This window comes from Ovis aries, chromosome 9 (assembly GCF_016772045.2).
Source record: "Ovis aries strain OAR_USU_Benz2616 breed Rambouillet chromosome 9, ARS-UI_Ramb_v3.0, whole genome shotgun sequence".
In the NCBI taxonomy this organism is placed as follows: Eukaryota; Metazoa; Chordata; class Mammalia; order Artiodactyla; family Bovidae; genus Ovis; species Ovis aries.
In genome coordinates, this window is record NC_056062.1 from 29,904,134 (window position 1) to 29,926,367 (window position 22,234).

The 22,234-nt window shown below is 51.3% G+C and overlaps 1 protein-coding gene across 6 annotated transcripts in view; it reads right to left on the reverse strand.

Moving 5' to 3' along the window:
• Positions 1-22,234, reverse strand: part of ZHX2 (zinc fingers and homeoboxes 2) — a 179,120-nt gene that overhangs the window by 99,193 nt on the left and 57,693 nt on the right. For 2 of the 6 annotated variants that reach the window (XM_042254167.2, XM_060393695.1), the window contains exon 2: positions 10,423-10,565. The exons of 3 other annotated variants lie outside the window; for them this stretch is intronic. The gene's annotated coding sequence lies outside the window, so the exon portion shown is untranslated. Of the gene's footprint in view, positions 1-3,198; positions 3,467-10,422; positions 10,566-22,234 lie in introns of those variants that run through there. One more of the 6 variants, XM_060393694.1, reaches the window with a different exon arrangement.

The window sequence follows — 22,234 nt, forward strand, 5'->3', positions numbered from 1 at the left end:
AAATTCCGGGAGATAGTGGAGGACAGGGAAGCCTGGAGCACTGCACTCCATGGGGTCGCAAAGAGTTGGACATGACTTAGCGACTGAACAACAACAAACCATTATTAAATGTTGAACATATTAAATATCTGATGAGCAATCATTTATTGAGGTATCCACATGTTGAGTAATCACATATCCTGATTCTGTGCTAGGTAGCAGACAGACATAAATAAGATCCAATCCTTACCCTCAGGAAAGCCACAGTATAAAAAAGGAGAAAGATACATAATAGCCTGAAGGTGAGGAAGCACAATGTATGTATATAGAGGTGCTATAGGTGGGAGCAGCTAACGGATGCCCTCATTTGTCTCAGGACAAAGGCCACACTTCTCACCCCAGGGCCTCTGACCCTGCGAGGTCTGGCCAACGCTCATCACTCCGCCTTCCCCTTGCCCCACTGTGTTATGGGCTCCCAATGACCAAGCTTTTTGAACCCCCTGGATTCCATGCAGCCATGTGGCTACCTTATCTTAGACCGTCTCTAGTCAATGCTCTGTCCTCCCACTTCCCCGAATTAACTCTGAATCACCCTGCAGGACCCAGGAAGGGAATGCATACAGAGCACTTAGAATCATGTAGGTGCTAGATACAGTATGCACGTACACAGAATAGTATGTTAGCTACTATTATTACTGGTGTTACTTATTATTATCCCTAACTGACTAGGTGTTTCTTCCTGGGCACAGAGGTGTGGAGTGGGGCTTGGCTGGAGCTGCAAACAGTGAATTCTTCTTGGGGCTGGGGAATCTCAATGAATCAGTTCCATTTTCCCATTTAGCCTTTTCTTTTTTTCCCCACTTTTTTTGGACATACATGTAGGATCCTAGTGCCCTGGCCAGGGATCAAACCCACGGCCCCCTGCAATGGAGGCACAGGACCATGAATGAAGTCCCCCCCCACCTTGAACTTCACACGGGGGCATCAGACACTTGATCCTTCCTAACCAGCGTGGGGGGAAGGGCACTGGTCTCGAAAATGACACATCCGAGTCTGGTCTTGGTTCTCTCACACACTTGTGTTGTGATCTGATGCCGAGTCCTGCCCTCCCCGGGACCTTAATTTCCTCACCAGCCGAGTAGAGCTCTAAACAGAACCTGCCTCCTTTCTGCACAGGGGATTCAGTGCCGTGAAATGACGCTCGCGTTGTGAGCAGCAGCATAAATGAAGGAAAAGGCTTTTCACTGCCCTTCAAGCTCTTCCTGTGTACACATTTCCAGTCTTCCTGGCTCAGCACACCCAGGAAATGATCAAAGGCACAAAATCCCAACGAGGAAAAATCTGCCCATAGGATTTTCCCTGCAGGTCCCTCCTATCCCCTCCTGGCCTAGTTTAAACCCATCGGATGGCTGGACAACGGCAGGGGAAAAAGAGGAACAGTGCTTTAACCATTCGGAGAAGAAGAAAAACACCCAGGGTTACTCCCTCTCTCGCAGTTTATTCCAGTCCATTTTTTCACTCGGCAAACATTTAGTAGATGAGTAACAAATTCCGGGTCTAGTAAACAGGTCATGATGTCCTGGGGTGATGGCCTCATATTGAGGAGAGGATGAAGAACCCATGGAGGACTGTATTTGGGATCAGCAGGTTTGGGATGGGGCTACTGTGGACTGAGCACAAGAGAGGAAGGTCAAGTTCAAAGAAGGTGGCAAGTTACAGGCCACTTCTGTGCAGCCATGATTCTGCAAGCCGGCAGTGCAGTCTTCAGTTGCCTGTCTTTGCACCAGGAAATGTTCCACTTTGGAAACCAACAACACCTTTAATTCATAGGAGCGATCAGTGAAGGACAAGTGCAAAAGTCACCACTTCCTGAGTGCTTGCTCTGAGCTGGGCACTGAGGGGGTCTTCCAAGGCTTCTTCTCTGTCTTCATCACAGCAGCTCTGAGGAGCAGGTACTCAATACCCACTCTGCAGACAACAAGTCTGAATCTTAGGTGATCACACGTATCACCCCGAGAGGAAACATCCAGTGACAGGTTTGAACTCAGGCCTGATTGAACAGTCTTTCTGTTCCCCACCACTCCCTATGTTGCCCCTTAAACTCTGACTCCATGGCTGGAGCTGCTGGCAAACTGGGCCATCTCTTCCACCAACACCAACCTACGCTTCCACGAAGACCCTATGTCTGCACTCGAGACTATAGTGGAGGCTGAGTTCACAACCTCCCCGGGGCGTGCAGGCGCAACTTGAAGCATCAAACATGGACAAGAACACTGAACGCTACTCTAGAATTGGTCTGTGTTTGTTCCCAAATATTTCCCCTGAAAATTGTCAAACACCATCAACACTCCAAGAAGATGTGCCCATCACCGGGCAGGGCAGTGTTTAATTTGCTCACTGCTGTCTCTTCATTCCTTCAGCAATCTTTTTAAAACTATTTGTTTATTTATTTGGCTGCACCAAGTCTTGGTTGCAGCACCTGAGATCTATCTTTGGGGTACATGGGCTCCAGAGCACATGGGCTTAGTTGCTCCCTGACCTGTGGGATCTTAGTTCCCTGACCAGGGATCAAACCCAAGTCCCCTGCATTGCGAGGCAGATTCTTAACCACTGGACCACCAGGGAAGTCTCCCTCCAACAGCTCTCTATGGGGCACTGGTTTCAGGCCAGCACTGGGGAGATAAAGTGAGCCCTACCCTTGCAGGACTTCCCAGGTGGTGCTAGTGGTAAAGAATCTGCCTGGCAATGTAGGAGACTTAAGAGTCTTGGGTTTGATCCCTGGGTCGGGAAGATCCCCTGGAGAAGGAAATGGCAACCCACTCCAGTATTCTTGCTTGGAGAATCCCACGGACCAAGGAGCCTGGTGGGCCACAGTCCATGGTGTTGCAGAGTCAGACATGACTGAAGCGACTGCATGCACCCTTGCAGCTGGGCTGGAGAAGAGACTCCAATGATGCGACGGGGAGGCACATGCAATGGTGGCAAGATCTCCAGGGAGGCAGATGGAGGGCCTGGGGGAGGGCAGCTGGATCTGAAAGGCAAGCGGCAGCAAACCTGGCCAAGAGAGGAAGGAAGAATCCAGAAAGCTAGAGGGAGCGTGTGCAGAGCCGAGGCAGGAGGAGCAGCACTGGTCACCCAGCAGTGGAAGCAGGCCAGAGAAAGAACGGGAGCCAGCTCCTCCAGGGACTCGCCGGCCTTTAGGAAGCTGGGTCTTTATACCTGTCAGTGATGGGAAGTCACCAGAAGAGCTGGATTCCCAGGGTCTGCAGTTCTCAGCACATGGTGGCCCGCAGCGGTCTTTGCTGAACGGATGGTGGAATCTTGTTTGCCCCCTGGCCCCCTCAGGTCCTCTGGCAATGTGAGAAGCACCGCCTGGGACTCTGCCATCTTTACAAAGCGCAACCACAGGGCAATCTGATTTGTGTAGGGAAGAATTCTCCCTGGGCACCTGGCCTGAGCCGCCTTCTGTTAGGCCTCGGAGAACTATGGCTCCGGCGTGGCTGTCAGCAGATGTGTGCGGATGAATACACCTTTGATTACAGCTCATGTTTCCGAGGGAAAGACACGGCTCCCTGGAGACTGGGAGTCTATGAAAATGAGCCCGTGCAAAAGAGATGTAAGTGAGCTGGAAACGCAAGCCCTTTGGGCGGGCGCTGCTTTCTTTCTTCAAAGTAAACAATAGCAGACAGGACCAGCCTGGATGAAAAACAGGTTCTTCGTCATCCCTAATGTGTGTGTGTGTGTTGTGTGCAGGTTCTTTGTCATCCCTAATGTGTGTGTGTGTGTACAGGTTCTTCGTCATCCCTAATGTGTGTGTGTGTTCGTGCTCAGTCGTGTCAACTGTGTGTGTGTGTGTGTGTGTGTGTGTGTGTGTGTGCGTGCCGAGGACCAGCCTGGACGAAAGGCAGGTTCTTCATCATCCCTAACGTGTGTATGTGTGCGTGCTCAGTCATATCAAGTGTGTGTGTGTGCGCGCGTGCGCAGGTTTTTCATCATCCCTAACGTGTGTGTGTGCCTGCTCAGTCATGTAAACTGTGTGTGTGTGTGTGTGTGTGTGTGTGTGTGCGTGCCGAGAGGACCAGCCTGGACGAAAGGCAGGTTCTTCGTCATCCCTAATGTGTGTGTGTGCCTGCTCAGCCATGTAAACTGTGTGTGTGCGCGCGCGTGCGTGTGTGCGCGTGCACACTCCATCATGTCCGGAGGTGGGTAAAGGGACTGGTTTGTGAGGAAGCGGTACCTGCTTAGGATATGCGCGTGTTATCGCCGAGAATGGGTGTGCTTGCTTCCCTCCTTTCTGGGGACACTCAGCCTTGGGGACACTGGTTTAACCCAAATTTCTTCACCACAGGGAGACTCACAGACGTAGTTTATTTATTTTTCTTTTTGGGGGGCGATTCCTCCTCATACTGAATTCTGGAAACTGCTTCAAGGCAGCAGCGAGTGCAACTGTAGAAGTCGCTGTTTGTCTCCCTTCTCCCAGCTAACATAATCCTGTGTTGTCTCTTGTGTGATATCTGAAAACTGCTCTATCACTTACTTTGTTTGGCGTTAGGCAGAAGGGTAACAAACCTTGTTTAGAATATGGTTTCCACCACTTAAGAGCTTTGTGTCCATAGACAAATTATTTTCTCTTCTCTGAGCCTTAGTTTTGCCATCCACAAAATGGGCTAAGATGGGCCTTAGATAACATTCTAAAAGTAGGCTGCTGCGGTTTGAGCCCAAGCATGTCTGAACACAACTATTCCATTTTCCCCACGCTGTCTCTTGAACTTGGGACATGTACCCCCATCCCAGCTCTGATTACCTGGCACATAACCGGTGCTTAGTAAATGCTGCTTCTGCCTCCCTTCTTTCACATATCTATTTTTCCACTATGCTGAGTATAAATTGGGGTAGCCAGGAGGTGCTTTATAAACCCAAGCTATATTGGGTACTCCAATGTGCACTTCAGCGGCGGAAAATACAGAAGGAAAAAGGCAGCTAGCTGTGTTCTCTTTCCCTTGACTCTTGTTTTGAACCCTTTATTAAATATCTTAAGTATTATTTGCCTTCAGGGTCAAAACACAGTTTCCAGAGATGTCCACTTCGCACTCATAAATGAATTCTCACTAAAGTCTCTTTCTAAAATTTTTAAATATGTGTGTGAGACAGCATAAATGTACTGACTCACAGCTGGAAAAACTCTCTCTCCCCGACACATTCCAAATTTGTCGAGTCACATGAACTGAGTAAGAGCACTTCGTGTGGCTGCTAGCCCTGAGCAGGCGAGCAGTTACGCCAGCGAAGGCTCGTCTCTCCCTTCCCTGCCCCCTGCTCCGAGCCAGCGTATCCAGGCACTCCACAGATGGCAGTGAATGCCAGACACAGGTTCAGTGACTGCAAGGATTGGAAAGGACCTGGCAACTACCTAAAGCCAAACTCGAATTCTGCAAGACGGTGTAATATTAAAAAAAGGAAAAAAAAATCAAAGAAAAATTTACATATCAGACTGTCAGAAAATCTAACAACTTCGCTTACTGAATCAGGTAGGTCTCTGCTGGGCATGACATCAAGCACTTGACAAGCATGACTCATTTAACCTTCACAGCCAGCCTGTGAGGTGGGGAGGTAATGATGATCCTCGCTCTACACGTGGGGACAGTGAGGCACGAGTGTTAGAAACTTGCCCAGGGTCCCGCTGTGTGTCGGTGGAGCTGATTCTACCCAGTGCAGCTACAGAACACAGGCTCTTACACATCCAACCGTTCATTCTGGAAGGAAAGACTCTTTCTGCTACACAGAAGGAAGGAAACTCCATTTATTCCGCAACTATCCACCCAACACTAGAATCCAAACCCTACATCAGATGTCAAAGAGGGGGCTGCTGATGAGCATGGGCAAAACGGGGCAATTTGGTGACTGTGTCCAGTGAGTTTGTAATTGTGTACGGGAGCTATGATGTTTGCACAAACAATTACAACACTAGTAAGTAAAAAAAATGGGGCTTTCTTGGTGGCTCAGTGGTAGAGTCCACCTGCCAGTGCAGGACACGTCAGTTTGATCCCTGGATCAGGAAGATTCCCCTAGAGGAGGAAATGGCAACCCACTCTAGTATTCTTGCCTGGGAAACGCTATGGACAGTGGAGCCTGGCCAGCTACAGTCCATGGGGTCGCAGAGTCGGACACGACTTAGCGACTAAACAAGAATAACAAAAGTAAAAATGGCACCTGCAGAATTATCAAGTGGGATGCCTGGGGGAGGCTGGGTAAGGTGATGACTCTGGCTGGGGAGATCTGGAAGGCTTCCTGGTGGAGGCGCTATCTGAACTGGATTGAAGGATGTGTAGGATTCAGACAGGAGGTGGCTGGAGGAGGTCCCGCCTGCTTATCCCAGTAAGTACACACAGATGGCTATGCCCCGGGAGTTCTTCCTTTGGTTTAGACTTGGGACCCACCCACCCCAGGAATGGCAGAGCCTCCATGTCTGCAGATGAGGAGCACGGGTAGAGGAGAGGGAGGGTAAGAGGGGCCAGGAAGCAGATCAGGAAGGGGCTGTAGGACACTGGAACACGGGGTGTGGTAGGGGAAGGGAGCATATCCGGCCAAGCTCCAAATGGGCTTCCTCAGAGCAGGCTCCTTGCTCCATGGCCTCAGTGTCTCTCATCCATGTGCTGAGTCGCTTCGGTCGTGTCCAACACTGTGCAACTCTATGGACTGTAGCCTGCCAGGCTCCTCTGTCTGTGGGATTCTCCAGGCAAGAATACTGGAGTGGGTTGCCAGGCCCTCCTCCAGAGGATCCTCCCAACCCAGGGATCGACCTCGTGTTTCATTAAGTCTCCTGCATTGCAGGCGGGTTCTTTACCACTAGGGCTACCTGGGAAGCCCCCACTGCTATCTATAGGGAGGAAGACAAAGGAACTGCCTGAGCGGAACCTTGGAGAGCTCCCAATTTATCCCATCTGTTTGCAGGTGAGAGGACCCAGGGCCAGAGAGGGGCTGGGCTTGTGGAAGTCCATGGATTTGGATCCAAGTTTATGGGGCGACAATGCAGAAGTCCCAGCTGGGCTGCTCTTCCCACATCCACACCCCGACGGGCATGCCACCTCTCAGAAGTCCAGGAAACTCCAGACATGCTGTGGGAGGGGAGACGGAGGACCCCAAACGCGCCTCAGCTGGGTCCACAGGCATCAGGCTCTGACACCCCCGGTGGCCACGTAAAGTTCGGCCCCGGTGCTGACAGTGCAGCTGGGCCGGCTCCCCAGCGGGTCTCCTGGCTTGGCCCTGCCCCCCCAGCACCTGTCCTCAGCAGACCTCTCCTCCACACTCAGGAAGCTTCCAGGAAACCGTGACCAGTTCCCCTCGGCCCTGGTTCCCCCAACAGGCTGTACATCTGGTTGTGACTCACAGCGCTGGATTTCCGCCCGGGGCCCTGCATCTTGAGTGGGGCGCCCAGTCTCCAGAACGAGCAGCCTGCCCACCCGGCCGTGGCAATGGGGGCTGCTGCCTCATCAGCTCACACCGAGCTCATCCATGGGGCGCCTTGGGCTCATCCATGGGGCGCTTGGGCTCCTGGCCTGACACTGCTCTCTAACTGGGCTCAGACCTGAGCAATCTCTGAAGGTCCCTCAGATTCCAGGCTCTTCAACTGAACTCCCCTCTCCCTGCAGGGATGCTCGCTGGCCCCTAACCCCAGCCGCAACGCCAAATCTTCCTCCTCCCCTGTCCTGCTGCCCCCAGCACTCCAGTCAAGGCTCTGCTCCCCTTTGACAGCTGGTTCAGCTCCGCCCTGCTCCAGGGCTGGAGGGCTGGGCCGAGGTCCTGTGTCCCCGCAGGGTGGTGGCCTCCGAGGGTGGGGTCGCGTTCCTTGTGACAGCTGCTTGTGCGGGCACCCAGTGTGCCCACTTTCAGGCCTTCACAACTGCCGCTTCCCCACCCGGAAGACTCTGCCCCAAGTCTTTGGCCTCAGCTTCTTGTCCAATTCACCTCCCCAGTGAGGGCTTTCCTCCCATCCTGCCCTCTGCCTGTTTTATTTCTTCACAGCTCATGTCCCATTTGCCAACAACTGACTTGCTTGCTACCTGATCACACATTTCCTTGTTTACCATCTGGCTCTTTGAGGAAGAATGAGAAGAAGGCATCACTCTGTCCTGCTCGCCACCAGATACCCCACACCCGGCTCAGAGCCCAATACCCGGAGGATGCACTCAGTAACTGTTCCTCCAGTGGGGTCCCCAGTGATGCTGGGCCTGGTGGACAGGCCTGGATCTGACTTCACCCCCACACAAGCCCTGTGTGGTCAGTATCACTGTCCTCCTTTCATAATAAGGTGTGCGAGGCTCAAAGAAGTTGGGTAGAGGGTCTGAGGTCACTCGGCCAGCAAGTGGAGCTAGGTATCAAACTTGAATTTGCCTGATAGGAAAGTCCGTGATTTTGACCAATGGACTCTGCTGTTTGCCTTCGGTGTTTTCCGAATCCCCACAGTGAGGACACAGGAAAGACCTGTGGATTGAATGATCTGCACGCCATGTGATATGGACTGAATGTGCGTCCTCCACACCCTGAATTTATATGCATGCGTGCTGAGTCGCTTCGGTCGTATCCAACTCTTTGTGACCCCATGGACTGTAGCCCACCAGGCTCCTCTGTCCATGGGATTTTCCAGGCAAGGATACTGGAGTGGGCTGCCATTTCCTAGTGCAGGGGATCTTCTTGACCCAGGGATCAAACCCACGTCTCTTACGGCTACTGGATTGGCAGGCCGTTTCTTTACTACTTGGGAAGCCATGTTGGAGCCCTAACCCCAGTGTGACTGTGTTTGGAAATGGGACTTCTAACGGTGGTTAAATGAGGTCATAACAATGGGGGCCTGATCCCATATAATTAGTGTTCTTAGAGACACCAGAGAGCTTGCTCTCTCCGAGTACAAAAACCGAGCAGAGGCCATGTGAGGATGCAGCTAGAAGGTGGCCGCCTACAAGGAAGAGAGTCATCACCAGAAACGGAAAGGAATGGAACCTTGCTCTTGGCCTTCCAGCCTCCAGAAACGGGAAGAAAATAAATTTCTGATGTTTAAGCCACCCATTTTATGGCATTTTGTTACAACAGCTCAAGCAGACGAATACAGCTTTTTTTTTAACGGAAGCCAAATTGCCAGGTCTAGGAAGGTAAGTCCTCCTTGTCTCCTCTCTTCCTCTCTCCCTCCTTCGTTTACGCACCGACATTGGAGTGAAGCACTAGAATCCCCGAGGAGCTCCCAGGAGCCTCAAACTGGCGGCCCATGGTTGGAACACCAGCCGCAGAGCTGTTTTGTTGGGCTGGCACGTATTTTTTAAAAACCACAAGGAAATCAGAAAGCTCTTAGTCTGGTCCTTGCGCAAGCACACTGCTCCTTGCTGTAACTGTCCCTCTCTCTGAGGCCGGGGTTTGGTGCCAGGGACAGCAGGTGAGCTAAGCAGCAAAGACACATGGTTCAGGGTGCCCTGGGGCAGAGTGACACTGGGCAGGGAGAAGGGCGTGGGGGACGGTGAGTCACTGGAGGCTTCAGGGAGCAAGTGGCTTTGGCCTGGTCCCTGGAAGGTGGACAGGAAGTCACCAGTCAGAAGAGGAAGGATGGTGCATTCCAAGGAAGGCAGTGGAGAGGCTAGGTGCAGGGCAAGGGCATGGCCTGAGTAGTGTGGTTGTGCGTGGCTGAGCGTGAAGGTGAAGGGGCTAGGACATGGACTGGAGGGATAAGTGCCTCGGGCTCAGGGGCCCCTGACACCACCCCAAGAAGTTTGAGCACTGTCCTCTATCCAGGAGTCACGACCAGGAGTCCCGGCAGGCTTTAACCAGGAGGGGTCACCAGACAAGCTGAGTTAACACAGGCGGATGCTGGGTTAACCACTTCCTCACTGTGTGATTACATGCATGGGTCGCCCTGGAGCCATGTGGCCTCAGGCCCCTCATCTGTAAAACGGGGGTCACAGTGCTATGCATCTCAAAGGGGTGTTGTGGGGACTGTGTGCATGCTCAGGCACTCAGTCATGTCCAGCCCTTTGCGACCCACTGGACTGTAGCCTGCCAGGTTCCTCTGTCAATGGGATTCCCCAGGCAAGAACACTGGAGTGGGTAGCCGTGCCCTCCTCCAGGGGATCTTCCCAACCCAGGGACTGAACCTGCATCCCCTATGTCTCCTGCATTACAGGCAGATTCTTTACCCACTGTGCCACCTAGGTTAACTGGGGTTAATAAGTGTACTTATTCCCAAGGTTGGTTTGGGGAACTTAATGAGTTAATAAGTATAAAGCACTTGGAATGTCCCTAGCACCTGGTGAGACTCAGGGAGTAAGAGTTACTATTAAAACTGCTTAAGGACACAGGTTATCTCAGTGGTAGAGTTGAGAATGCATCTCTGCACCGCCCCACACTGAAATATTTGATTCTTATCAACACATCACGTTTACTCAAGGCGGAAAACGGACTGACCTGTTTTTGGAATAAAGGGCACATTCATGCAGCCTGAGTGCCCCATTTCCAGAACATTCCAGGCCACCGAAGGCTGACAGTAAAAACTCAATGGAGCAACAGGGCCTCTTGGACATGCTTCTTTCCCTCTCATGTTGTACTGTCTAGGGAGGCAGTAAAAAAAGCTCTCACAATTTGAAAAATTGAACAGGAAGGAGACCCAGATAATTTCGGAGCAATCTGCGTAGGCGTGCTGCGCTTGGCTACTGTCGCCCTGGTGCACCCCCATCGCACGCTTCCATTTCCAAAGGTCTGTCACTACAGTCTTTCGTTTCTGCCTCCTGACAGATGGTGATTCGGAAAGTGGGTTCCGGCAAGAGACTAGTTGGTTCAGATCTTTTTGCTACCCATCTTGAGTTCAGCAGTCCAGGGACATTTATTTATTCTTGCGCCCGACAAAATGAGGAGGGGACCACATCAACGCCAATGGCTGTTGGGAGAGCTGGCAGACACACACAAAACCAGAGCCCTGCGCGTAATCACTCCCTCATCCAGAAAGTGCTTCTCACGAGCTTAACAGCTACTCGGGGCTGAGGACTCGACAGCCATCAGAACCCAGCGTCTCCTTCCAGGAGTGTGACGAGGGAGGGTGGACGATGCGACAGGCAAGTAAACAGCCAGGGCCAGGGAGCCAGATGTGCTTTGGGGAAAAAAAAAACAACAGAAGATGGTGGAGATTCGAGAGGTTCTGGCTGAGCTATGACCCTGAAGTGGCCAGGCAAGGCCTCCATGACAGCGTGTCTTCTAAGCAGAACCCGAACGACACGAGGGAGATCTTTCCCACAAAGATAATGGGGGAAAGTGTTCTAGACTAAGAAGCAGCAAGGGCAAATGTGTGTGCGTTGCTCAAGGCTGGTGGCAGAGGGAAAGGTGATGTACCTGGGATTACCATAAGGACTTTGGCTTTTGCTCTGAGATGGGGCAACCAGTGTAGGGTTTGGGGTAGCAACCTGACAATCTGACCTGCGTTTTTAAGAAGTCTGTAGTTTTTGAGGAGAGGAGACAGTCAGGGTTTTGTGCATGAAGTGACCGGAGGGCTGCAGCTGAAAGGGGCTGAGAGGACAGCCAACAGCAACTGCAATGACCCACGTGCGAGCTGATGGGGCTTGAACCGGGAGACGGGGATGGAGGTGGCAGGGAGCAGTACCATGGGGCTGACTATGACCCCAGAGGTGGCATTCATGGCCACCAAAATGGGAACAGTGCCCCATGGAGGGGTGTGATGTGGTGATCCTGGGAGACGGCAGTCATACTGGGGATATATTTTGAAGGCAGAATAGACAGGACTTATTAGGTGTAATGAAGTGGGAGAGAGGAAGAGGAAACCAAGATTATTTAAACAGAGGTATCCATTTTTTGAGAGGTTGAAGAATGAGAGTCAAGAGTTAGTTTTAGATGTGTTCAGTTTGGAAAGCCTCTTCACAAACGTTAGGGATGGTAGTGAAGATGATGGTGATGGTGGTGATGATGGTGGTGGTGGTGGTGGTGGTGGTGATGGTGATGGTGGTGATGGTGATGGTGGTGGTGGAGATGGTGGTGGTGGAGATGGTGGTGGTGATGGTGGTGATGGTGGTGGTGGTGGTGATGGTGGTGGTGGTGATGATGGTGATGGTGGTGGTGGTGGTGGTGGTGGTGGTGGTGGTGATGGTGGTGGTGATGGTGATGGTGGTGGTGATGGTGGTGGTGATGGTGATGGTGGTGATGATGGTGGTGGTGGTGGTGGTGGTGGTGGTGGTGGTGATGGTGGTGGTGGTGGTGGTGGTGATGGTGATGGTGGTGGTGATGGTGGTGGTGATGGTGGTGGTGGTGGTGATGGTGGTGGTGATGGTGATGGTGGTGGTGATGGTGGTGGTGATGGTGGTGGTGATGGTGGTGGTGGTGATGGTGATGGTGGTGGTGATGGTGATGGTGGTGGTGATGGTGGTGGTGATGGTGATGATGGTGGTGGTGATGGTGGTGGTGATGGTGGTGGTGATGATGGTGGTGGTGGTGATGATGGTGGTGGTGATGGTGGTGGTGGTGGTGGTGATGGTGGTGGTGATGGTGATGGTGGTGGTGATGGTGGTGGTGATGGTGATGGTGGTGGTGATGGTGGTGGTGATGGTGATGATGGTGGTGGTGATGATGGTGATGGTGGTGGTGATGGTGATGGTGGAGGTGATGATGGTGATGGTGTGGTGGTGATGGTGGTGGTGATGGTGGTGGTGATGGTGATGATGGTGATGGTGGTGGTGATGGTGGTGGTGATGGTGATGGTGGAGGTGATGATGGTGATGGTGGTGGCGGTGATGGTAATGATGGTGGTGGTGATGGTGGTGGAGGTGATGGTGATGGTGATTATGAAATGATGACTTGGTGTGGATTATGACACAAGCAAACACTGAAGGTTTGCTGTGTGCTGGGCATAGCGCAAAGAACATGAGATGCATGAATCTGTGTAATCTCCATTGTCATCCTCATTTAGTAAACCAGTGTAGTGGGTTGAACTGTGTCCCTCTCCCCCAGTGATATGTCTATGTCCTAGTCCCCAGGACCTGTGAATGTAACCTTATTTGAAAAGAGTCTTCGTGGGTGCAACTAAGTAAAGGCTCTCAAGATGAGATCATTTTGGCTTCTCCAGATGGCCCTAAATTTATCAGCAAGGGGCCTCATAAGAAACACCTGGAGAAGAACCCACCTCTGGAAGGTGACGGTGAAGGCAGAGGCGGAGCTGGGAGGGATACAGACACAAGGCACACCAACAACTTCTAGAGGCTGGAAGAAGCAAGGAAGGACCCTCTCCTAGAGCCTCCAGAGGGAGCAGGGCCCTGCTGACTCTGGATTTTGGACTTCCGGCCTCCAGAACTGAGAGGTTCGAGTTTTGTTAAGCCACCCAGTCTGTGGTCCTCTGTTACAGCAATCACAGGAAACTAAAACAACAAGGAAAGCCCAGCGCAGAGAGATGAAGTCACTTGCTCAAAGGCACGCAGGAAAAGAGCCGCAGAGCCAGGAATGTTTGCCTTCAGAGCCACTCACTCAGTAGGCGGCTGCTGTTCACCCTGTGTCTCCAACGAGGAACTGGAGGTCAGAGCCACAAGGCCATGCCAGGAACAGAGCTGGTGGAAGGCAGGACCAGGCTTCCTTGGGCTTCTAGCAGGGAGGCCGGACACCTTTCCCTGCTCTCGATCCCCACCTCTCCACTTTGAAAAACCCAGAAAGGCCCTTGTCCAGACCGTCTAGTGCCTCTCGGCCGCCACCACGTGGAATCCAGGGCTCTGCTGGGAATGCCGCCCAATCTGGTGATTCCAGTCTCCAGCTGCTCTGGGTCCAGGAACAAGTGGCCCCAGAGAGACCCTGGTGGGGTGGCGACCTCGGTACATAGATTTCAGTGCCACCAAGGTTCACAACAGTCACTTAGCAACAGCGTACCGTCTGGATTTCAAAACCACCTCCTCTTTCCGTGATACTGACCCTGAAAACCTCTTGGCTCCCCTCCCACCGGGGACACAGGGACTGAAGAGGGAGGCGAGCTGGGGCAGGCCACACCCGCTGCGCTTGAACCTCTGCCCGCAGCTGAAATCAGCCCTGGAAGCAGAAGCAGAAAGGGTCCATTTTCTCTCCCTCCGATGCCCGGGAAAACATTTTACCGGAAAAAACCCAAATACTGGGGATCCAGGGAAGATGATATTCTTCCCCACCTCCCCCAACCCCTATGCCTTGTCAAAGCTTCACCATTCGCAGAGATGGACAGAGGGACTTGCGACAATTAGGGCCTGTGAAGGGGCCCAGGCGTCTTCCCACAGAGAAGTGTGTGTTCAGAGCCCTTAATGAGCAGAGGGCAGTTCATGTCGGGGGTGGGCTGGGAATCGGGGCTGGTGGTGGGGGTGTTCTGTTTATGAAGAATACAATCATTACGTCCAGGTCAGTGGAGGGAACCACTGGGCTGAAACAAATTTGACGGCCTGGGAGGGAGGAACATTATGGCTGCTTCAAAAACAGGACTGTCTCCCTGGCCCACCGACTGGCCCAGCAGACCCCCGCTCTCTCCCCCAAGGTGCACAGATACACAAACAAGACAAGCACAACACACGTTGACTCTCAGAAGCACACCTGGGCTACGAGGTGACCAGGTTCCACTCACGCACACAATTACTGGTTTGTTCCTCTCTGAGGGCAAACTGAAAACACGCTCCCAGAACTGACCTGCGCAAAGCGAAGCACTGTCTCAACAAGGTCCCCACCGCAGAGCCTGCAGAGCCATCTCCACAGTGCCCAGGACAAGTGCGGAAACCTCCTCTGGAGCTGTCTTCAGAGGAAGGACAGGATGCGAAGTGTAAAAGTGGGCACACGACTGCAGAATTGCTCCCAATTCTGACCACCCCTCCCCCACAACTGTATTTCTAAAGGGTGACACAGTCCACATTCCAGAGACGTGAGCCCTGGAGCCACCTGCAAAGGGCAGAGATTTGATGACTTGGAGAAGAACAGTGTGGTGTGCAGGGATATTCTCGAATGTTCTTGGGGGTCTCAGAGGCTTTGGGTCTGGGTGCCGCCTCTGGAGTAAGGAGTAAACTTCCCATCAGGATGACTTGGATGAATACACCATCCCTCTGCACAGGCAAGTCCTGAATATGGTTATTTCACTATTTTCTACAAGGCAGCTGCACAACACCATGCCATCTGCTCTGGCCCTGGCCTGGCACATGGGAGCTGGAGAATCACAAGGTACAAGGTGGGGCTTCTGTCCCCATCGACCTGATGGCAGAGGCAAGACTCACACCTGGGATGGGTGAGGTGGGGCCCGGGAGGGCTTCGATGCAGAACTCCATTGGAAAAGGGTGCCATGAGGGCGGGGCTCAGGGAAGGAGGTGGAGGTGGGGTCTGAACCCTACTTTAAACAATGGGGCGCATTGGAAGGGAGCGCCCAAGCAGGAGGCAGGGAGGAGGGGACAGGCCAGAGCAGTCCTGGGTGGCATGTTCAACCCGCCTCACTTGGGAGGGACACTTGCAAGGGGGAGGTGTGGAAACTGCGAAGAGGGGGGTGCACGGATGCATGCCAAGTCACTTCGGTCGTGTCTGACTCTGTGTGACCCTATGGACAGTAGCTCCCCAGGCTCCTCTGTCCATGGGATTCTCCAGGCGAGAACACTGGAGTAGGTTGCCATGCCCTCCTCCAGGGGATCTTCCCGACCCAGGGATCCCTCGTCTCCTATGCCTCTTGCATTGGCGGATGGGTTCTTTACCACTAGTGCCACCTGGGAAGCCCAGAGAGCGGGATGCGGGAGGGGAATTCCATGGGGGTCCAGGCCCAGCAGGAGCCTGGATCCCCTAGAAAATGACTTTGGAACATGGGTTCCTTATGAGAATGGCATCCAGAAATATCGCAAATCCTACACAACTTTCCTGGTGGGCTACAGCCCATGGGGTCCACAAAGAGCTGGACATGATGGAGCGACTAACACTTTGAACTTTTTTTGAACTACACAACTCAGGGCTGATTCCACTGCTGTGTGTACGGTGCAGTTTCATTGTGCCTCTGTCTGTCTAGAAACTAACCATGTAACAACAGCAGCTACTGTTTACAGGCCAGCCCCATTCCAAGGACCTCAATTCTTATTAGAAGAATTAGAGATGCCATTTTTCAAAACGTATTTTTTGATGTCGACCATTCTTAAAGTTTTCATTGGATTTGTTACAAGATCATTTCTGCTGTTTATGTTCTGGTTTTCTGGCTGCAAGGCAGGTGCGATCTTAGCTCCCTGGCCAGGGACTGAACTTGCACCCCCCAAACTGGAAGGTGAAGTCTTCACCCCTGGACAGCCAGAGAAGTCTCAGCAATGCCATTGTTATCACACTTTTAATGCCCGTGGCTACTATATTCCTTGGCCTCCCAAACAGAGCGTAACCTGCCACTTAGCTCACCTGATTGTCTCCAGGCTAAACTCAAAGACTGTATATAAAAGAGGACACTCTACCAAAGCTCATCATAGTTGTCAATGTTATTATTAATACCATTTTACTAGGCTTCATCTACCTCATGGTAAAGGTTATTTAAGGCCTGAATACAACATTAAAAAAAAAAAAACAAAACAAGCATCGCTTTCCAACATTAGCAGAGGAAAGATCCTGTGGAGACTGGCAAAAGAAAAAGCTACCAAAGCCTGAAACACGAGAAGGTAGGACATCGGGGCTTTTTGTTTGTTTCTTGTACGGGGGCCCAGAGTTCTCAGAAGGGGTCATTAATGGCTCCCTGGTTCCTTGGCGGCAGAAGGAACGCAGTGCCTGGCCAGCGGTGGCATTCTTTGCAGACAGGCTACCCTGGGCTGGACCTGAGTGCACCCAGCTCACAGAAAGCATTTATTCAGTGCCCAGAAGCAGGAGAATATAGCCTGTCCTCTGCCATAAGAAGGCCCAGTGACTGGAAGGAGAGACCCTCCTTCCAAAAATAAATCCAAGGAAAGCCTCCCCTCGCCTCCACAGAAACCTGTTCCTCTGCAGACATCCCCACCATCAACCACCCACTGACCCACCAGGAAGCTGGCGCCACGCCTGGTTCTCCCTCTCCATCAACATCCACCGTCAACCCACCCTAAGACCACCTTGTGACCACCACATCGCCAACCACCCTCTTCTCTTTCATCTCCATGTGAAAGTCGCTCAGCCATGTCCGACTCTTAGTGACCTCATGGACTATAAAGTCCATGGAATTCTCCAGGAATACTGGAGTGGGTAGCCATTCTCTTCTCCAGGGGATCATCCCAGTCCAGGGATTGAACCCAGGTCTCCTGCATTGCAGGTGGATTCTTTACCAGCTGAGCCACCAGGGAAGCCCAAGAATTCTGGAGTGAGTAGCCTATCCCTTCTCCAGAGGATCTTTCTGACCCAGGAATAGAACTGGGGTCTGCTGCATTGCAGAAGGATTCTTTACCAGCTGAGCCACCAGGGAAGCTTATCTCCATAAGCGCTATACAATTTCTTTTTTAAAAAAACAGCCCCTGCTGTCACCAGGATGAAAGGAACAACTTAATTTAAAAAATTTGGGGGGGCTGTGCTGGGTCTTTATTGCTGCAGGCAGCCTTCCTCTAGTTGCGGGGATTGGGGGCTACTCTCTAGCTGTGGTGCCAAGGGCTTCTCACTGCGGTGGCTTCTCCTGTTGCTGAGAATAGGCTTCAGAGTGCTTGAAATTCAGTAGTTGTGGCTCAGGGGCTTCGTTGCTCCGCGGCATGTGGAATCTTCCCAAAGCAGGGGTTGAATCTGTGTTCTCTGCACTGGCAGGTGGATTCTTCACCACTGGACCACCAGGAAGTCTATCATTTCTTGCCTGAACTTCCAAAGCCGCCTCCTACGTGGCCTTCTTGGCTCCACTTTGGCTCTTTCCCCTCTCTACCAAGAGATCTTCTAAAACTGTAGATAAGATTGTAGTACTTTCCTGCTTAAGCCTTTTAAGGCTTCCTGCTGAACTGGGGAATAATTTAGATTTCTTTACCAAGTCCTGCAAGGCCCAGTGTGATGTGGCTCCTGCCTGTCTTTCCTGCGGCATCAACCTGAGACTCTCTTTTCTCTTCTGTGGAATGGACAGAATCATACCTGCCTTTCAGGCTGGTCGTGAGACCACTGGGATGAGAAACAGCTAAAACTAATGTGTAAACCAGAAAATGCATCATGAAGAAAGCTGAGCGCTGAAAAATTGATGCTTTTGAACTGTGGTGTTGGAGAAGACTCCTCCTTTGGACTGCAAGGAGATCCAACCAGTCCATTCTGAAGGAGACCAGTCCTGGGTGTTCTTTGGAAGGAATGATGCTGAAGCTGAAACTCCAGTACTTTGGCCACCTCATGCGAAGAGTTGACTCATTGGAAAAGACTCTGATGCTGGGAGGGATTGGGGGCAGGAGGAGAAGGGGATGACAGAGGATGAGATGGCTGGATGGCATCACCGACTCGATGGGCGTGAATTTGAGTGAACTCTGGGAGTTAGTGATGGACAGGGAGGCCTGGTGTGCTGCAATTTATGGGGTCGCAAAGAGTCGGACACGATGAGCAACTGAACTGAACTGGACTGAAGATCCCCTGGAGAGGGAACTAGCAACCCACGCCAGTATTCTTGCCTGGAGAATCCCATGGACAGAGGAGTCTGGTGGGCCACTGTCCATGGGGCTGCAGAGAATCAGACGTAACTGAGACACTGAACACAGACGCAGGCACACCACATAACCTCTGTTCCATTATAATTGGGCTTTTGTGTTTTTACTCTTGTTTTCATGATTTCCAGTTCATTGCTATCTTTCAGTGTTTGCAAGTTTACATCCTTTTCAGATATAAGGGTATCTATATGCACAAGGCAGTGCTGAAAACTCCCATGCCGGTGTCTCAGGATTCCCAAGATAACAACCCAGCTATGCTGCGCTTAAAACCGGGACCATATTTGTTCTGCCCTGGGCAGAAAAATTAGAATTTTTACTGAGCAGTCAGATTGCTAGAGGCCTAGAGAGAGATCTCATTTAAATGATAAACCAGGTCATTCTCTTACGAAAACGATGCAAGAACATGATCTTCAATGTCTAACACTTTCAGTAGCAGCAGATAACGTTTCTTAAGCTCATACCCTATGCCATGCTGGATTAAGCACTTTTTGAAAAGCATTTTTGTGTGTGTGTGGGCCATTTTTAAAGTCTTTATTGAATTTGTTACAACATTGCTTCTGTTCTCATGTTTTGTTTTTTCCACCCCAAGGCACCTGAGATCTTAACTCCCTGATCAGGGATCAAACCTGCACCCCCTGCATTGGAAGACGAAGTTTTAATCACTGGAAGACCCTAAGCACTTTTATTGCTTTACCTTTATCAATCCTTAAAAGAATAGTAAGGGGTGTTACAATTGTCCCGATGGGGAAGCTAAAGCTCAGAGAGGTTCAGTAACTTACCCAAGGTCACACTGCTAGTGAGAAATAGAGTTCTACTCCTCTATTTTAATAGCCCCTGTTCTTTTGTTTTACCCTATGTGTGTTGAGGGCAGGAGAACCAGGAATGTGTCTGTCTGTGAAAGGAGTATACAGATAATAGGGAAATGGGGTGTAAGGCAAATACAAGGCCACCAAGCTCCATGGATGCAAGGGAGTTTGGGCAATAGATTCTTCTTAATGTCAAGCTTCACTCCTTCATGTCTTCCATTCTGTTTTGCAAAATTAGACAATGTTCAACATGTTTCTCCATAATCAGTGAAGAAGAGTGTAATTCTTTTCTTGTAAAGAACAGTCACTGCCTTTTTGCTATTTATACCAAGAAATATATGTGCATGGATGTGACTGTGTGTGAGAGAGACAGACAGACACAGAGATGGAAATAGAAACAAACTGAGTATTTAGTCTTGAAGTGTTCAGTTTTAGCAGCTGGCAAAGGTGCTCTGACCAGAGGGATTCACAGAGAAGCTTTCCTTCCCCTTCACTTGGCACTTCACTCATTTGCAAAACAATCACTCAGAAGGAGAGAGCAACAAGACCCCCAGGACAAAACTCCCCTTTACTGTAGTCAGGTCAGCTTTTCTGCCCTGGCAGGTGACCTCCTCTCTCTGGGCCTCAGGTTTCTCAGGAAAACACCTGGATTCCTGGGATTCCACCCAGCTCTCAAACTGGAGGGAAGATTTTAGATCCAGGATCTCTTCTGCTCTCACCACCTCCCCGAGGAGATGGGTAGGTCAGTCTGGTCGTGGGAGGCTGTGGGAAGGTGGCATGGTTAAGTGGCAATTCCTGGACTAGAGCGATTGACTTTCAAGGCCACTTCTAACATGGGTGGACTCCACCAAGCGGCTTTCAAGGGTGCAGACCGAGTTTGGGCAGGTACTATGCACATCTATCTATCCTCTTAAAACAGAAAGCGTTAACACTTTGAAGCCACTGTGTGGAATCCCTGGCCATCCCAAGGGATCCATGTCTGAAGGCATTTCCTTCTTTCCTTTCCTCTCTCCCTCAATCCCTCTCCTTCTTCCCTCCTTCTTTCCTTTCTTCTCTTTGCAGAGAGAAGAGAACAGTTAGAAGAAGTAGGACATGCTGAAGGAAAGGCGCTGCCTTAGAAAACTTGCGATCCCTGCCAGATACAACTGAAATAAAACCCAAACCAAAACAACACACATACACAAGCATCATGATCTCTGTGTGTGTGTGTGTGTGTGTTTGTCTATGTTGATGAGTAGTAAGAATAAAGAGCTAAGTATGGATAAAACCCTCCTGGCCACCTGTATTTTCCAGTTGCTCTGTGTTTTACATGTTTTCACAAACCAATGAGCTTCTTATTCAACAACAGGCCAATTTTCACATCCTAGAGGGAAAACGGCTCCCCTGCTAAGACATACCAGCTGGGACAGCTGAAGTTACGACTAGAACTCAGCCTTCTCTACTGCTCCCTGCTGAATGCTCCCTGCGATCCCAAGGCCCTTACAGGCAAACAGAACATCAGCCAGGCTAGACCCCACACAAAACCCCAGCAGGCTGGAATGTAGCAGCACAGGAGACATGGGTTCGATCGCTGGGTAGGGAAGATCCCCTGGAGAAGAAAACGACAACCCACTCCAGTATTCTTGCCTGGAAAATTCCATGGAGAGAGGAGCCTGACAGGCTACAGTTCATGGGTTGCAAAGAGTCAGACACAACTGAGCAACTAAACAACAACCAGGCTCACCCAAGGGGCTCAGGCTGCTAGAGCTACAAGGACCCCCACTTACATGAGGGGCCCCTTCAAAGTGGGCAAAACCAGCAGATGAGCAGCAGGCAGGCTGTCCCGAGGGTGTAAGCCAAGGGCCACCACCAGCAGGGGACAGTTTGTGGGGAACTAATGAAAGGCTCCTCCAACCAAAAATCCCACCCTCAGCCTGCATGGTGACCTCTCTCTGAACCTGGTTGGACATTCTCCTGATACTCCTGCCAGAGATGGCAAAGAGAGGCCGTGTGGGGTAAAGAACAGCCCAAGCTTTCCTCCAGAAAGTGCTGGTGGCACTTGTAGATACTTTGGCTACCTGATGCTAAGAGCCAACTCACTCGAAAAGATCCTGATGCTGGGGAAAATTGAGGGCAGGAAGAGAAGATGACAGACGATGAGATGGTTGGATGGCATCACCGACTCGATGGACATGGGTTTGAGCAAACTCCAGGAGATGGTGAAAGACAGGGAAGCCGGGCGTGCTGCAGTCCATGGGGTCGCAAAGAGTCGGACACGACTGAGCCACTGATCACCAACAATAAACTAGATGATCACCGCATCGCACCGCAGTCTTTGGGTCTGTAAACCCAAAGTCTTTGGGTCTGTATAACAACGAGACACTGAGCGTAGACATCTAGACCAGGGCCTGGCACGTAGCGCATGTCAGAGTAAACGGTAGCTGTTATTATAATTATTCAGTAATTTCGAAGGTCTCTGTTAAAAGTTCATGTGCTGACAGGACCGCTCCACCCAGCCATCGCCCACAAGTTAAGATGCCGTTGCTGCTTTGCCTGGGGAATGAGCTAGGGCAGTGGTTCTCCAGGTGTGGTCCCTGCATCACCTGGGACTTTGTTTGAAGAGTGCATCTGTGGGCCCCACCTCTGAACTGCTGAATTAGAATTTCTGAGGGTGCAGCTCAGTCATTTCATAACCCACTCCTACCCAGCCCCAAGGGACTGATGCCTGCCAAAGTTGGAGGGCTGCTGAGCTCACCCAATGATTGCCAAGACTGGCTGATGAGCAGAATTTCCTGGGAGTTTTCAGAGGAGAAATGCAGGTTCCTGGGCCCATCTCCCCGGGACTCAGAGCCATCAGGTTTTGGGATG